Source organism: Nothoprocta perdicaria, unplaced genomic scaffold (assembly GCF_003342845.1).
Source record: "Nothoprocta perdicaria isolate Ctin4 unplaced genomic scaffold, notPer1 scaffold_15, whole genome shotgun sequence".
NCBI lineage: Eukaryota > Metazoa > Chordata > Aves > Tinamiformes > Tinamidae > Nothoprocta > Nothoprocta perdicaria.
Window position 1 is genome coordinate 2515881 of NW_020454649.1, and position 11736 is coordinate 2527616.

Below are 11736 nucleotides of genomic sequence, written 5' to 3' on the forward strand. Positions count from 1 at the left end.
CTCTTTGGAGAGCTTCCAGCAGCTCCTCCTCCTGCTGACTGGGTCCTGGGAGGCAGATACSGAGCAAGAGCAGGAGGCCGGGCGGGCTGCGTCTCTCCTCTCTCCAGGCAGCTCTATCACCACCAGCCAGCAGTATCATTTCACCCCTCGAGCAGCAGGTAAGATCTTAGAACAGAACCCAGGCAGACATGCAGAGAAGCTGCCCCAATGCACACACCATGCTATGAATACAAGGGAATGTTACATTCARAAATAAACACACCTATCACAGACAGGATACCTGAGTCCTTAACATATGAGGTGAACAACAATGTGAAGAAGTGCATCTTCTCTCCTTCACACAGGAGATTCAGGCTGAAAAGGAAAACCCAGGCAGAGTAATTTAGAGGTGCTCTTTGTGAACCAACCATTGAAGACAGGTATTTATACCAATTTTCTTGCTGTTAGCTTATAAAAACATGGCTGTTGAGAAACACGTGCTCAGGCCTCACCATTATCTTTTACTTCTTTCCCTAACTGACAGCTCAGGCTACAACATAAAAAAATACCTTTAATCAAATTTATATCACTTTTACGTTGTCATAATGGGCACAATTCACATATCTGCACTTTTATCTTGTTTATTAGCTTTACACTCTACAGCAATACAAAACTTACCAATTCTTAGAAAATCCTAAGGCTTAGTTTACAGACTAAGACAAATACCTGTAATGCTTGAAGAGCGTGTTCTCATTTTCTTCACCAGCTATCAGTCTGACCATTACAATCTAGTTGGAGGATTACTTTAAACTCATAAGTATCTAAAGAAAATGAAAAACTAGTATTACTGAATAAGACTGTAAAATCAAACAGAACAACTCAAATATCATCACCTGAGAGAAGATTTCCCCAAGCTTGGGGTTGGAATAGGAAGAGGGTGGTCTTGCTTTCTCTTTAACAAAGCTTGGCTTGATGAGTAGAGCTATCTCAGCTGCATAAAGCTTATTTTCACTCACTCAGGTTTGTTTGACTGAGGGCATAAGATAAGGGACAGCTTCCCCCCCCCCCCCCCCAAATATAATTCTATTACCTCTGATGTTGTATCAGCTTCCATCAAACCCTTCTCACATGGGAAGAACAGCAGCATAACTCAGGCAGGGCTGTTACATGGTGTTACCTTCCCATACTCATGTCCTACCTGGCAAGAGGCGGCTACAGAGCTGGAGATGCCCTGTGACAGCTCACCGCCTGCTGTGGCTTCTTTCTGCAGTTGCCTGYGGGAAGGAGCAAGTTTCTCTCTCCTCTTAGTTGTAAGAAGAGCAGAGGAAAGTGCGACTCCCCGGGCTGGCACATTTCCCCTGCAGCCTCTCGCCTCCACTGTCACCAGCTCTGAGCTGCCTCCCTAAAGCTCCAGTGGGGAAAGTCACTGCTGGCATGTGCAAGACACACTGGAGGCATCAGAAGCACAGGCAGATGATTTGTGTGACCTGTGAGAGCCATCAGCTATCAGTGAGATAAAACAAGCAGGGCAGCTGTAACCAGAGATGTTTATATGGTTCAGAACAGCACTTGCAACTATGCTGGCTAGGATAAAATTACCAGGTTCATGTGCTGTCCTGCTTCAGGGCATCAGTCTGACTGCAAGCTGGAGCCACAGGACATGCTCCCCTGAGCAGGCCCCGTCTTTCCCTAAGAAAGCCCGGGGTGCACGTTGCTGCTGGCTGCCGGCTGCAGGAGGCACCAGGAAGGGACCTGTTGCCCTCAGGACAGAAGCTGCTGAGCTGCAGTAATCTGGGAAGCAAAAAAGCCACTGCTGCACAGCCAGGGTTCAAGTCGGGGAGGGTCGATGGGCTGCAAGTCAGCCAGGTGGGAYGGGGTAGCTCGCACGCTTCTTTGGGAGCACTGGTATGGGGAGAAGCGGTGTGGCAAGCACAGGAGCTGAGGTGCTGCTGGGAGGAAGCCGGGTCCAGCCTGCTCCCTGTCCAGGCAGGGCTTACACCCAACGAAGTTCAGCAGCAAGGAAGGCTTTGCTCCTCCATGCTGCCCAAAMCCTCCTATCTCTCCACACGGGCCTCTGTGCCGGCCTGGGTGCTGCGTAAGCAGAGACTGGCACCCTCTGGCAACTGCAGCTGTCCTGGAGAGAGCAGAGCTGGTCCCCAAAACTAAGTCCCCTCCCAGCCATTCCCTCACCGTCTCCCACAGCRCAGGTTCAAGCAGGACTCTGTGGTACCCTGGTTTGTGCATAAGGAGCTGCCTTTGGTCATTCTGGCATCTCTTCACAGCCCTAGCATTTCTCAGCTGGTTAAGCCATGTTCAAAATATATCATGGCCTTATAACCTGAAGTGTCTTTAGATTAATTGAACATAYGCAGAAAGTCACCAGAAATCACAATGACACAGAGGAAGGCACGAAACATAGCACCTGTGCATGCCCCCATCCCCTCAGCTCAATTTTCACCAGGAGCTGCTTCATGAAAACCACCACAGCGCAGCTCTTACGGATTAGCGGACTGAGCACTGATAGGCAAACTGGATACTAAATGTGCATTCACACATCCACATTATTTCTTGGCTCTGGTTTTAATTTTATGTATAAAGACAGAAAGGTAGCAAGTGATTGGTGGCATCTAAGAAGAACAATTAAAATACTTTTCCAGACACTGGCCCGATGAAACAAATTCTGAAGAACTGGGAAAGACAGAGTTCTGCACATCTTTATACTGCTTTGCTTTGCCTAAGACTTTCATTATTTTTGACTTTGAGAGAAGACAGTGAAGACTGCCAGCCGGGAGAGCATCTCAACCAGCATTTGGCTTCCAGCTCCTTAAAGAGATTGGATGTGGCCGTCGGGAGAGTGTCAGTTCCTATTGTGGTTATCTCTGAAGCTGGGGGAGGAGGGGAGGGAGAGGCGCGGCTGGGAACAGAAGCACAACCTTGCACCACTAACAGTTCACCRTGTGGAGCCTTATGAAAGCTCTGAGCTCACGCCTGAGCTCGTCAGACTTTGCTGACGTCACTGGGGTCGCTCCGGCAGCACTTTGGTGCAAATGAGATCAGCTCTTACCATGACATAGAGAAGATATAAATTCCATATATAACATGCTTATTATTTTTCATTCCAATAAAAAAGATGTTTAAGGGAATCAGTTTGAAGCTGTTGCACTGCCTGCAGGTAAGTGAACCTCTAGCACATTTCTACGCAGCCTGCRAGAGCAAAAGCCAGGTGAGTCTAGCAACAATGACGACAGCAGTGGTTAAGCTGTTCTGGAAGATGGTTGCTCTTCTTTGTCTACTTCAAGCAGAATTTCTTCCTGTGCCTACCCTTGTAATTAAGATCAACCTATTGATTGCCTCATTCATTGCCTCCCAGTAACTCATAAAACTTGAACTTTGACTTACACTCTTTTCTTTCTGCTGGTGTCAAAGAAACTGCTTGCTGAGCTTGCCATGGAACTATTTCCCTAYGGTGATCAATGGGAGCACAATGCAGATTCAAAATACAGAATCAGGAAACACACACGCACAAAAAAGCCTCTCCTAAAAAACCCTGTGCAGGGTTAAGTTATTTCTATTACAAAGCTTGTTCTATCCTCGAAAGAGCCTGCAAGTCATTAATGGTAATGATGATATTGGTAATGCTTCAGTCTAACAGGCCTTTTACATTAATTTACATGCTCCTGAAAAACAGTCTACTAAAGTTACACACTATTGTTTGCCATCTGGGACATGTAGATTATTTATGCTTTTAATAAATCTGTTATTACACTAAAAGCTCAAGGCAAACATAGGCAAAACAGTAGATTTCAGAGGATGAGGAAGAGTCTGGGATTTTTTTTTCTTTTTCTTTTCATCTTCAAGAGTAATGAGGTTATTTTTAATTTTCAAGCCAGAGAAATGGCAGATATTGAATATACAGCTGTTCAAGATACCAAAAGCACCTAAATGTTGTAAGGAATCCCACCAAATATGTATATATATCATCAGGCCAAAATACCTTTCTAACATCAGGCCAAAATACCTTTCTAAATTTGGTTAGTTACCAACTCAGGAATTTTTTTTTTTTTAATAGTTTAAAAAAAAAAATTCAATCTTTTCTCAATCAAAATTATAAAAGGGCATTTTCCCAAAGAAAGACCAGAAAGATTCTCCAGAATCTTAAAAAGGATATTTAGTTATTTCAATGAAAGAGATGTAATTTTTTTTTTTTTTTTTTTTTTTTTTTAAATGGAGTGGGATATCAGAATCTGGCCTTTCATCCTGCAATTGGATCTACTGTCTTTTGTCCTGTGTGCAACACCCCTGGCACCACAAGAGGTCTGCTAAGGGGCAGACGTCTGTCTGCTCAAGCTAACTATAGAGCAGGAACTACAATTACCAACATTTGCATTCCCCAAATTCCTTTGCTGATCTCTGCTGGGATAATATTATAGTTATTCTCCGCTTGGAGATACAGATATGTTACCAGACTAATTAGCTGGGGAGTAGATTTTAAACTGAAGCTACATAATAATTGAATTCTTAGAAGWTTTTTAAACAAATGTCTCTTTTTAAACAGCTATCTTATGGAAAATTAACCTTCTCTCTATCAACCTATAGCATGAACGATTTGTGTTCAAATATGGAAGGAAGGAAAAATGTTAGTTGCAAAATCAACTTGAAAGTTTACAGGAGGTAATGTGCACTACTGTGAAACCACGTTAATAAATACAGAAACAAACCTGCAGACAATTATACCTTTGGTTCCATTGAACAGAAGGAGACTCAGAGGCTCATGGGGATCAGTGATAGAATTAAACTTCATGGTTACCAAATCCTCAAGTCAGTGCTGCCTCTAAAAGAAAATTAAAAATATTTTTAAAATCTTATAAAATAACATATTGTGTTTTTATTGAAAAGCACAGATTGTATTAATTTTCTGCAAGTCCAGATGCTGCTTCTATGCGATTGCTTTCCCCTGCAACCGGTGAGATTAGGAGCTGAGCAAGGATGGTTTTTATGARAGTAATCTCTAAATTAAGTAGCTCCCTTAAGTAGCTGACTAATTTTGACTTCAATGGTAGTTAAGATCATGCTTAACTCTAAGTACCTAGTCAAACATGTGTCTGCATTAGGGCTTAGTGAAGACTCTGTGATCCTCTTGACTGTCCTGGAGACAGTACAGGGAATCCCCATTTGGTAATGCTGAAATTAGAGATGTGCAGCAAGACATTAAAAGAAAGTCCTTCTGCTAATAATTTACACTGGCTCCAAAGGGCGTTTTCTTGCCACTCAGGGCCTGCCACACTGAATTGCAATTTCTGGAAATGACAGGCTGCTGGTGTAAATGTCCCTCCGTTGCTCAGTAACAACTAATTGGTGACATTGGCAATTAKGCCTGGATTGATCACTCTGCTTCCAGGTTCATTCAGAGGTAAGCAGTGATGATATCACATCACATTCTCTAGTTATGACAGGAGACTTGAGTTGTGGTCTTTACAGAAATTAACTGAAGTTCAAATCAACAGTCTCAGAAACTAAATGAGCAAAGAGGCTCCTARTATCTGCACAGAGGTGGTGAAAAGCTCCATCGCAGTGGTTCTGTTCAATGCATTTTTTCCAAGTTCATTTTTGAACAACCATAATCTTCGCAACCCTTCTTGCTCCATCCAGCTATATGAATGCCGCAGGAGCGACAGGCTCCTCTCCTGCTGCTCTAACTCCTACAGGACCCAGCCGCCTGAAGGAGGTGCCCGACAGGAGCGCCGTGCCCCCGTGGTGAGCGACTGCCAGCCCACTGCCCTTCTCCACTCAYAGCAGAAGCTGCAGCTGCTTCCCCCATACCAGCTTATTTCGGCCAGCCACGCAGCCTGGGGCAAACCAAAACGGAAGTCAGGGCAAATCCAAATAATACGACAACCCTCCAACAGAAGGGTCTGAGATCTACACGCAAACAATGCGATTTTCACGCTCGAGGACTAACATGGCACTGCGGAGTTTATGGGTACCTGCTACAGCAATCAGGGAAAATATTATAGGATTTACATTGATAAAATGCATAAAGCAGAAACCCTGGGCTCTTCTGTACAAACCATTGCTCTGCATTTAACGTACTTGTTGCTTCCCGTTTTATCAGCTGTCCTAGACAGTAAGAAACTGTAAAAAAAAAAAAAAAAAAACTGATTTTTACAAAGTCAGTTTCTAAATTCTAGTCTTTATGTACAAAACATTGAACATTTGATCATATTTCCTTTAAAACCTGTCACATCTCAAAGACTCATGACTTTAAGAGAAAAAAATTAGAATTAGACAGATTATTAAAAACCAAATGAATGCAACAAATGTTGTACAACATACAACACTGTTAAGGAGAGGGGTGTGACGGATACGCTCCTTGCCCAGCTCAACCTKGCCTGTACCTTACATGCAGCCCTGTTCAGTTGCTCACCACCAGCGATTTATCTAATCCTCGTAGGCGCCACCATTCTGATTTCTTCTCCCACTTAGACTCAACATAACAGTCCTGAAGGCTGCATCCCAACAGGGAGGTAAGGCTAATACACTAGCCAATGGGCCTCTGAAATGAAAGAATGACTGTAAGTCAATCATCTTATCCRATCAATATGCGGACAGCCTGAGAGCCCTTTGAGCTCTCCTGGCATGGCAGCGGCCTGCTCATCAGGATCTCCCCTTGAGCAGGGACGCCTCTCACGGTTACTCCTCGAGGTTGAGAGACCCCCCTTTCCACGGCAGATTTGTGGTAAGTGAACATAGCGCGCTCTCTTTCTTTAACTTTACTTTGTAACTGTGCACAAGAACCCTTAGTCATAAACCGTTGACCAGGTCAACCGTTGACTAGGATTGGATCCAGCCGCACCCAGACTCCTCTCAGAAGGAGYCTGGAAAGCAAGGGGGTCCAATCTGAATCTCGTGACCCAACGGGAGGGTATCCCAAGATATTTGTGTATTATCTTGAGYCTCCATGCAGTGAATAATAAGCGACCTTGCCATAGAATCTCGTGAAATCATTGTCCATATCAATAAACCCTATTGTTATTTCTCTCATACGAGTGAAGTGTATTTTGTCACTCACCCCCCCACCACTCGTTCCATGACAAGGGGATGACTGTCTCTAAAACATTCAGGACCTAGTTTTCCTCTCTTTTCTCTATCACTGATTTCATTGATCTTCTGTTCAAGTGGCTATCAAAAAAATAAAAACGCTCACCTCCCCCAACCTTCCCATATGATTTCAATATAATTTCAAGTTATTCTAGCAATTGTGATTAGAAAGAGCAGCTTAGAARGTTGTTAAACTCTGTTTTATACTCAGTCTAATTCACCACTCACATAGGACTGCTGCCTAACTTCAAAGAGATTGGGGTGGCCAGTGAACTTGGCTCCAGTCACCCTTCACAGTCAACAGAAAAGTAGAGGTATAAACAAAGTGTACAATGAACCTTGCAAAGCAAATTAGAGGAGAAAGCCTGAATAATTTCCATATGTATAATCTGGTCACTCCAAAGTCTGGACAGTACGTCTCGTATAACATATGCATTCCAGCTGTAATGCATGTCTGCAGAGTAACCTTCCCATCTGAAACACAGACGGGAAGTAAGATTTTTCCAGCATATTTCTGAGCATAACAAAATTAAGCATCTGAGTTTAACCCTATCTACACAAACCCTACTGCAGAAAGAAGTCTGAAGAACCATTCATATGCTTAAAATATCCTGCTAGATAAGGATCCAAACTGGATCTTGCTGAAAGATGTTTTTATCCTACAGAAGGAGAGTAAAATCCCAGTCTAGGGTCAGGCCTCGATCACAACATGTTTATTGTCCCTCTCTTAGAGAAACGAGTCTCTTCACATAGGAGGGCAGTCTCTTTGTTACCAGGGAAGGCAGCTCTTGCAGGAAGAAACAGAATTAGGAGGACAGAGAACATTTCCAGACCAGCCTGTGCGCAGTTGAGAACGGACACCACGAGCAGGCGCAGGCCCCGGCGGAACCGCCGTGCCGTGCCCCACGCAGCAGCTGCAGCGCTGCTTCTGCTCTASCTGTAGCTGGCACCGCCTTGCCCCTAGTGCCCAGAAACACGAGATCACCATGGCCAAGTTTGTGACAGAATGGTCCTGCTATTTAATTTCTAATATTTTGTTAAGACAAGTTTTAAAAGGTGAAGCTGTCATACTCAACACCAGGAAAGTTTCTCTGTGGGCAGAACACAGTGAAAACTATGGGGTCAGATGTGAAAATGCTCCCCAGCACAGCACTAGCAGAGACAGCAGGGTCATGAAATCAGTGGAGCTACTTCAAAGAATCATAGTATCCTTAATGTTGGAAGAGACCTCTGGAGGTCATCTAGCCCAACCCTCCTGCACACGCAGGGTCACCTGGAGCGCGTGGCACAGGGCRGCATCCAAACGGGTTCTGAAGATCTCCAGAGAAGGAGGTTCCACAACCTCTCTGGGCAGCCTGTTCCAGGGCTCTGTCACCCTCACTGCTAAGAAGTTTTTCCTTAAGTTCCGGTGGCACTTTTGGTGCTTCAGTTTGTGGTCRTTTCCTCTAGTTCTATCTGTGGCCACCGCTGAAAAGAACCCGGCCCCATCCTCCTCACACCCTCCCTTGAGGTATTTATATGCACTTATCAGATCCCCTCTCAGCCTTCTCTTCTTCAGGCTGAACAGGCCCAGCTCTGTCACCCTTACTTATAGGTAAAACTTGTARGTAAAATTTGCAGGTCTGGACTCTCATGCTATGTGTGGCCCTTTAATTTTAAAGCTGTTCTGATGCCCTGAAACCAGTTCAGTAAGCAGGGAAGCCAGCCTAGAATTCATGGAAGCTTTGGGAGATGGCGCAAGCAAGATGAAAGTGCTGCTTATCACTGCAGCTACTCAGCGCTGTGCTTTGCCCCSGGGACAGCCCCCTCTGGCAGCGCTGCTGTGGGAGGCAGCAAGGGGGACCGGTCCCTCTCTTGCAGTATTTTGCTCACAGCTTGGGCTTCCTCCCTCGCTTACCCTGGAGAAGCRAGGAGGGGATTTCCTTCAGGCCTATCCAGGAGGCCCCGTGTCACGGAGAGGCAGTTGCTGTGAGAGGAGGCGGCAGGCAGCTCTTGGGAAACAGCTCTGGCCCCGGCAGCACCTCTGCCCTGCGGCTGCGCCTGCAGGAGCTGGCGGCGACTGGAAGCGACAAGCTGCGACAGCAGCTCGCGGCCCCGCTGCCCTTCCCAGGCAGCATCTGGCTGCATCTCAGGTGGCTTCCCTCACTTTATACAGTCTTCACTCAGGATGTGGGCTCCTCCTTTTACAAAACAGGCTCAGAAATCTTAGGACTCTGTTGAGTTATTATACAGTAATTCAGGCAGCATCTTTCCGGATATACTAAATTAAACTGTTAACTATACCCCTGAAATCCTTCTTGTTGAAAGACCATTTCTGCCTCATATCATTTATTAATCTCAGCTGCACTGAATTATTAAACTGAAATCCTCAATAACTCCCATCACTAAAAATACCAGTGTGGCTTTTAGACCCATATTTCTACTTTTTACTGTAATGCATTCTTCATTTTAATTACTGGCACCATATTTTCAAAGGCCAGTGTCTTATCTCTGCAGGCTATTTGTCAACCTAAAAAAGGCTGACGAGTGAGTAAGTCATTAGGTGTGACAAGCAGTGAATTCCTGAAGAAGGATGGTAAAGAATCACCTTACCTAGGTGAACCAAGGGTGTGGGAAAGCAGAGTAAGAGAATGAAACACCAGTTGCTGCTCCTGCAGCCRGTGTGCGGCTTGAGACCCTTTTCTTGTGTTCATCACCTGATAAAGCCTGAGTACAGAAGATCTTTCGATGAAGTGGAAATAAATCTTTTGCAGATAAGCCCCAACTAGGGAAGCAGGAAGGAATGTGTCCCAAGAGGGTAACAAAGGTTTCCAGGTACAATTTCAACATGAAGAAGCCAAGATAATTTCCAATCAATACCAACAGATGCTCGCCAACAACCTGAGCACAAATTACAGTCTGGGCTGCTCTCCGGCTGATGGCATCAACAGAAGAATAGTGATTAGCTCATGCTGAAGCTTCTCATGCCACATTTCCATTTTTGCCCGAGGCCAGCTACTTGTTTCATAACAAGCCCTTTACTCTGCAGTGTGGACACAGTCTTCACCCTAACTGCGACCCCTCGGAAGTTACGACATAGGCACTGCCTCAAAGGAGAACTGACTTCCTCTAGCACTACCCTTGTCAGCCAGTGATCAAAAACAATTGTCTCCAAGACTCATGTTGGAGTGCAAGGGAGGGGTCAGTAAAATGCATGGCACTGTATCCTAGAGTCAAATTCAGTAAGTTTGGTTTCTTCCTCAAGGAGCACCAATGTATCCAGGTCCTCATCTCTTTAAATTCACCTCCATCTGGTAGAACAAGAGCCATTCTTTTTGTCTGTAGTTTCTTTCTTATTTGTGCACTTTCAATTTAAGTGCTTGCAAAAACATAGGCACCAGCAATGACTTCTGCAAACAGAGATAAAGTAAAAAAGCAGGGAAGACACCAGGGATCAGCCTGGATTTTTTTCTTACAAGATAAATATGGTATTACATTAAATCTCTCATTCCCTCTCCAACCTGTTTAATCAGATCAGACGCACACAGCCAACATCTGACATGGTCAAAAACTTTCCCTGGCACCATACATRGTTGTGCAAAAGGCACTAAGAAAAGTAGATTTCAGGGACCCCTCCTTCAAAGGGATGCTTTGGAGATGATTTGCGTCAGGTAGTTTTGTCAAATTAATCTATAGTGTCAGCTGAAAGTACAGGACTTACTCCTCCAGGGGCTGAGCTTCTACTATAATCTATACTGCGGGATGGRAAATGCAACTTTCTGCTGTGTCACCTCTGCTAACAGGCTTCAGTTTTGATCTTGGAGCTAAACCCTGTAAGTCCGAGAGGGGATTTTAGGCTGTCGCCCATCTGAAGTTACTGGATCTCCTCAGCCATCCAAACCCTCCAAAGTTCAGTCTAGGAAGTCTCACTAGCTCACATGCTGCCTTGCTTATTCAGGATCAGGCAGAGAGACCACATTTTGATAAACAGACTTGATCGCATTTCCCTGAAGTGTTTCCCGAAGTAATTTTAGCTTATCAGTCAGTGGAGAAAAAAAGGCAAATTCCTACTTTTTTTTTTTTAAATCTTTTTCCTATTTTAAGTAGAAAAACAAGAAGTCAAGATTTTGTCCCACACAGATGAAGGGTTCACTATGACCACCAATACAAGGGGCCCTGCACTGGAAAATTGGCCCCCAGGGAGCTGCCTTCAAGCTCCTGCATGAGGTTTAGCTCCTCGTTCAATGAGGAACCAGGTACTAGGGCTGCTCTGAAAAGGCTCGGAGACACTTTTTTTTGGTGGTTACATGTGCTTTTATATGCTTGATGGCCTGGTTGTGCTTAGCAAAGTCATATGGCCTCCTACAGGGCTCTCGTGCCCAGGTGATGCATTTCGTATACTTCTGAAAAAAGCTTGAGTTTGCTTCTGATTTTAAAAAGGAAAAAAAAATGCAAAGAAAATCAAAACATAGCAAGCATAGAAACAGGAAAATTATCTGCAAAGATACAAACCAGGGATGAATTTTCAAGAATCATTAAAACCAATACAGGCAGATCCTTCTTCTTAACTCTTAGAATACCAGTGAAGAAGGTGAATTTAATTAGCATTAAAAACTGACTCATTGTTTATACATGTCCCCTCATTTTTAATAGCCACTGCTGAGGCTACAACAGGAGCGG

The 11736-nt window shown here is 44.4% G+C and overlaps 1 long non-coding RNA gene across 1 annotated transcript; it reads right to left on the minus strand.

The window, feature by feature from the left end:
• Window positions 1–332: 332 nt before the first annotated feature.
• LOC112943591 lies at window positions 333–4804 on the minus strand. Its single transcript, XR_003248627.1, has 3 exons — window positions 4714–4804; window positions 706–800; window positions 333–354 (listed from the first exon to the last, which is right to left on the minus strand). It is a non-coding gene; the product is annotated as an uncharacterized LOC112943591 (long non-coding RNA).
• Between the last annotated feature and the right edge of the window lie 6932 nt (window positions 4805–11736).